This window comes from Balaenoptera physalus, assembly GCF_965194825.1.
Source record: "Balaenoptera physalus genome assembly, chromosome: 3".
Lineage (NCBI taxonomy): Eukaryota > Metazoa > Chordata > Mammalia > Artiodactyla > Balaenopteridae > Balaenoptera > Balaenoptera physalus.
In genome coordinates this window covers 78,902,361-78,908,380 of record NC_138890.1, presented here as the reverse complement: position 1 = coordinate 78,908,380, position 6,020 = coordinate 78,902,361, and positions in this window count along the sequence as shown.

Here is a 6,020-nt window from a genome sequence, read left to right as displayed (position 1 = left end):
ATGCTTCTTCCTTTACTTTTTGATTTATGACTGAGAATAGTTACTGACATTATCTACATTCCTAAGGGTAAGAACTTATCTCTCTTGTACAACTCCTGCCTCTTTGCTCCTTTCTCTTCTTTCCATTTCTTCTAAGTAATCATACATAAAAACATTCTATTAGTTCCTCTAACTTCCAATCATATCTATCTATCTATCATCTATCTATCTGTCTAGCATCTATCTATCCATCTACCTACCTATTGTTTTATGCATCTCTATATTTTTTATGTATCCTCTTTCAATAGTCTCCTTTGAATCCCTGCCCTGTAAGATAGATGTTTTTGTGCTGGTAATTTTTTACATATTGCTCTTTCCATCGTCAATTTCTGACAGCTATACCTCTACTTTTACATTTTTTCATATTGAAAACATTTACAGTTTATACTGTAACCATAATTAATCTTGTTCATTTCTATAGGTTAATTCTTGAATCTGAAAATCAGTGAAAAGTCTTCATTGTTATGGCTATGTTAATATGTTTCCATTTCCTTCTCTGTGGGTCAAATGCCATTACCCTGTGACACTTGAGAGTGAATGTAGCATCAAGGCCAAGTGGAGTATTTTTTTCTTATACCTTAGCAATCTCTCAAAATCATGCACATTTTAGTTTCCTAAGCTTTGAAGTTATGATTCGTCTGTATAGGTTTTATTTTCCTAGATTTTTTTTCATTTGTTATCCTTTCTCTAAGATTTTCTTTTTGTCTTTGTATGCAGTTTGAATATGAGATTCCTAGGTGTACTTTTTTTTTTTTTGGCATTTATCCTGCTTGGTGTTCTCTGAGTTGGATATGTGGTTTGGTGCCTGTTTTGGAAAATTCTTAGCCATTATCACTTCAACTATTTCTTCTGTTTCTTTCACCTTTTCTTTTCCTTCTGAAATTCCTATTATACGTATGTGACACCTTTTGTAATTGTGACACGGTTCTGGAACATTCTGTTCCATCTTTTAAATTCTTTTTTTAAATTTTAATTTACACTCAAGTTTGAAAGTTTCTACTGACATATCTTAAAGTTCACTGATTTTTTTCCTTGTCTGTGTCCAATCTACTGATGAACCCATCCAAAGATATTCTTCATTTCTATTATAGTGTTGTTTATTTCTATCATTTTCTTTTCTTACTGTTTCCATCTCTGCTTACATTACCCACCTGTTCTTGCATGTTTCCCATTTTTTTCCACTAGAACCTGCTATACTAATCATAGTTATTCTAAATTCCTGGTCTGATAATTCCAAAATCTCTGCCATATCTGATTCTGGTTCTGATGTTTGCTCCATTTCTTCAAGCTATGGTGGTTTTTTGTTTGTTTATTTTTGCCTTTTAGAGTGCTTTATAATTTTTGGTTGAAAGCCAGACATGATGTACTGGGTAAAAGAACTTAGGTATATCGGCCTTTAGTGGAATATTTTATGCTTATCTGGCTGGAAGGTAGGCTGTGTTTGCTGTTCGCTGTGACTGTGGTGTCAGAGGCTAAAATTTCCTCTGGTATCCTTGTTTTTGTCTCCCCTATTGTCTTTGGGTTTTCCTGGACATTCCTTAAATAGTGTGATTGTTAATTTTATGTGTCAACTTGACTGGGACATGAAATGCCCAAATATTTGGTAAAACATTATTTCTAAATGTGTCTGTGAGGGTGTTTCCAAGTGAGATTAGCATTTGAATCTGTCGACAGTGAAGCACATTGCCCTCCCCAATGTGGTGGGCCTCATCCAATCCACTAAAGGCCTGAATAGAATAAAAGGTTGAGTAGAAAAGAATTATTTCTCTCTGCCTGACTGTCTTTGAGCTGGGACTTTGGTCTTCTTCTGTCTTCAGACTTGGACTTATACTATCAACTTACTTGAATCTACTTTGTCTCCCAGAAATTTGCTGAAATCCTTGTTGAGTGATAACCATGCCCCATTCTTTGCATTGTTATTGTTCTATTCATTTAGCATCTACCTATCTATTGCTTTATTTTCTTATTGAGATAGAATTGACATACAGCACTGTATAAGTTTAAAGTGTACCACATAATGACTTCACTTATATACATCCTGAAATAATTATCACATTAAGTTTAGTGAACATCCCTTGTCTCATATAGATACAAAATTAAAGAAATAGAAAAAAACCTTTTTTGTGTGATGATAGCTCTTAGGATTTACTCTCTTCAACAACTTTCTTTTTTTTTTTTTATTTATTCAATTATTTATTCATTATTTATTCAATTACTTCTTCTGATCCATTCAATCTTTTTTTCTCTTTCTGATATTCCAATTACACATATAATACACCTCTTGAAATTGTTCCATAGTTCACAGATGAGCCAGTCCATCTTTTTAAATTCTTCCTTTCTTTTTACTTTAGTTGGGGAAATTTCAATTGACATATCTTTAAGCAAACTGATTCTTTCCTTGGCTATGTCCAGTCTACTGATGAGTTCATCAAAGACACACTTCCCTTTCTTTTACAGTGTTTTTAATTTCTAGCATTTCCTTTTGATTCTTTCTTAGAACCTGAATCTTTCTTCTTACATTGCTAATTCTTTCTTCTGTGTTGTCTACTATTCCATTAGAGCTCTTTAACATTTTAACCATAGCTATTTTATTTTATTTTATTTTTTCACACACACACACTGTATTTTATTTTTACAAGAGATAAGTAGACTGACACCAAACATTGTACATGGATGACCACAACAAAAGCAACAATGATTGCAATTACCAAACATGAAACACACTCATACTATGTCATAATATTGACATTCAGTCCAGTAATCCTCCACTGTAACAGCTCCTTTACTTTGCAGTGAAAATTGATTTGTATATTCTTTGCCTCTGAGTCCTTGTGGGATTTTTTTTTTAATTCAGACAGAAAGTCACAAAAATTATACTCATCCTCATCAGTTCACTCAGTCCCATGTAATTAATTTTTTTTTTCATCTTGATCTTTTGTTAGCACTTTTATGAGTTCATCAGTTTTTCATTAGAGTTCTGAAAATGCTTATTCATTCAGTTCAGCAGTACAGTCAGTTACCAGAAACCTGTACTTGTCAGAGTCTTTTCCATGAATTTCTTGAAGATGAAAGCCTTTTATAGGAACATATTTGCAAAAGCATCAAAGTACACCCAGAACTGTCTGTAAATGACAAAAGACTTAAAAATGACCACTGTTAAAGATTTGATGAAAGTTCATAATAATGCAGTTGACAAGAAAATTAGTTATTTCTGAGATATACATTTTAAAGTAATAACTAAGATTATTACTTATAACATTATACCAGAACATATAAGATTTTTAGAAATTTCATGTAATGTCTGAAACATTTATATTAACATATTTCCATACATATTTCCATACAAATACAAATATAAGATTTTTAGGAATTTCATATAATGTCTGAAACCTTTATATTAACATATTTCCATACATATTTCCATACAAATACAAATTTAAGATTTTTAGAAATTTCATGTAATGTCTGAAACATTTATATTAACATATTTCCATACAAATAACCCAATGAAAGTTTAGTATTAGTTGTTTTGTTTGTTGTTTTATACTGCAGGTTCTTATTAGGCATCAATTTTATACACATCAGTGTACACATGTCAATCCCAATCACCCAATTCAGCACACCACCATCCCCACCCCACCGCAGTTTTCCCCCCTTGGTGTCCATATGTCCATTCTCTACATCTGTGTCTCAACTTCTGCCCTGCAAACTGGCTCATCTGTACCATTTTTCTAGGTTCCACATACATGCATTAATATACGATATTTGTTTTTCTCTTTCTGACTTACTTCACTCTGTATGACAGTCTCTAGATCCATCCACTTCTCAACAAATGACTCAATTTCGTTCCTTTTTATGGCTGAGTAATATTCCATTGTATATATGTACCACATCTTCTTTATCCATTCGTCTGTCGATGGGCATTTAGGTTGCTTCCATGACCTGGCTATTGTAAATAGTGCTGCAATGAACATTCGGGTGCATGTGTCTTTTTGAATTACGGTTTTCTCTGGGTATATGCCCAGTAGTGGGATTGCTGGGTCATATGGTAATTCTATTTTTAGTTTTTTAAGGAACCTCCATATTGTTCTCCATAGTGGCTGTATCAATTTACATTCCCACCAACAGTGCAAGAGGGTTCCCTTTTCTCCACACCCTCTCCAGCATTTGTTGTTTGTTGATTTTCTGATGATGCCCATTCTAACAGGTGTGAGGTGATACCTCATTGTAGTTTTGATTTGCATTTCTCTAATAATTAGTGATGTTGAGAATCTTTTCATGTGCTTCGTGGCTGTCTGTATGTCTTCTTTGGAGAAATGTCTATTTAGGTCTTCTGCCCATTTTTGGATTGGGGTGTTTGTTTCTTTAATATTGAGCTGAATGAGCTGTTTATATATTTTGGAGATTAATCCTTTGTCCGTTGATTCGTTTGCAAATATTTTCTCCCATTCTGAGGGTTGTCTTTTCGTCTTGTTTATGGTTTCCTTTGCTGTGCAAACAACTTTCATACATAACATACAGCAGTGTTAACTACATTTATCACGTTGTACCTTTTGACCTCCTTCCTCCAATTCCCCTCTCCCCACCCCCACCTCTGGTAACCACAAATCTGATCTCTTTTTCTATGTGTATTTGTTTTTGAAGTATAATTGACCTAAAACACTATGTTAGTTCCTGTCACACAATAGAGTGATTTGGTATATCTGCATATTTCAAAATGATCACCACTATAAGTCTAGTTATGATCTATCACCATACAAAGATATTACATAATTATTTATTTTATTCCTCACACTGTACATTTCATACCTGTCACTTGTTTATTTTGCAACTGGAAGTTTGTACCTCTTAGTCTCCCTCACCTATTTCTTTTCTTCCTCTATCCTCACCTTCTGGGAACCACCTGTTTATTCTCTGTATCTATAACTCTTGTTTTGTTTTGTTATGTTTGTTCATTTGTTTTGCTTTGTAGATTCCACATATAAGTGAAATCATACAGTATTTGTTTTTCTCTGACTTATTTCATGTAGCATAATACCCTCTAGGATAATCCATGTTGTTGCATATGACAGGATTTTATTTTTTTCATAGCTTAGTAATATTCTAGTGTGTGTGTGTGTGTGTGTGTGTGTGTGTGTGTGTGTGTGTGTGTGGTGTGGTGTGTGTGTGTTTATCTTCTTCTGGGCTTTTATCTTGTTCCTTCATTTGGAACATATTCCTTTGTCACCCCTCATTTTGCCTAATTTGCTGTTTTTATTTCTATGTATTTGGTAGGTTGTTTGTATTTCTCGACCTTGAAGAAGTGGCCTTTCGTAGGAGATGTCCTCTGTGTCCCAACAGCACACTCCCCTTTGGTCAACAAAGGTATGTGTGCTCTAGAGGTGCTCCCTATGTGGGCTGCATGAGTCCTTCTGTTGTGGCAGGCTGACTACTGTGGGCAGTCTGGAAGGTGTGTCTGTCCCCTGGTTTGGTTGACTGCCAGGCCCTGCCTTGTGTGCAGGCTGCCCATCACTATTGGGTGGGGCTGAGTCATGAGGCAGCTGGATGCGGATCACTGGGGGATTGTGGGACTAGTTTTGGCCCAGTGGTGGGAGCCACTTTTGGGGTGGGTGATAGCAGGGTTGGGTGTCCTGAATCTAGTGTCACCCTGGTAGGTGCAGCTGGTTCCTGACCTGGCTGGCTGTAGGGTTTGGGATGTTCTGAAGCTGGTGTTGACCTGCTCATGGATGGGTCTTGGTCCTATGGTGGTGGCTGAGGGGCCCAAAGTGTCCTAGAGCTGGTGTTGGCCTGCTGGTGGGAAGGGCTGGATACTGACATGGGGGGCTGTGGGGTTGGGGTGGTCCTGGGGCTGATGCCTGCCCAATGGTGGGTGGAGTTAAGTCTGGGTGTCTCTGGCTACAGGACCTGGGGATCCTGGAGCTGGTGTTGGCCACCTGGTGGGTAGGGCTGGGTCCCAGATTGTCCTTGGGCTGGTGCCTTCC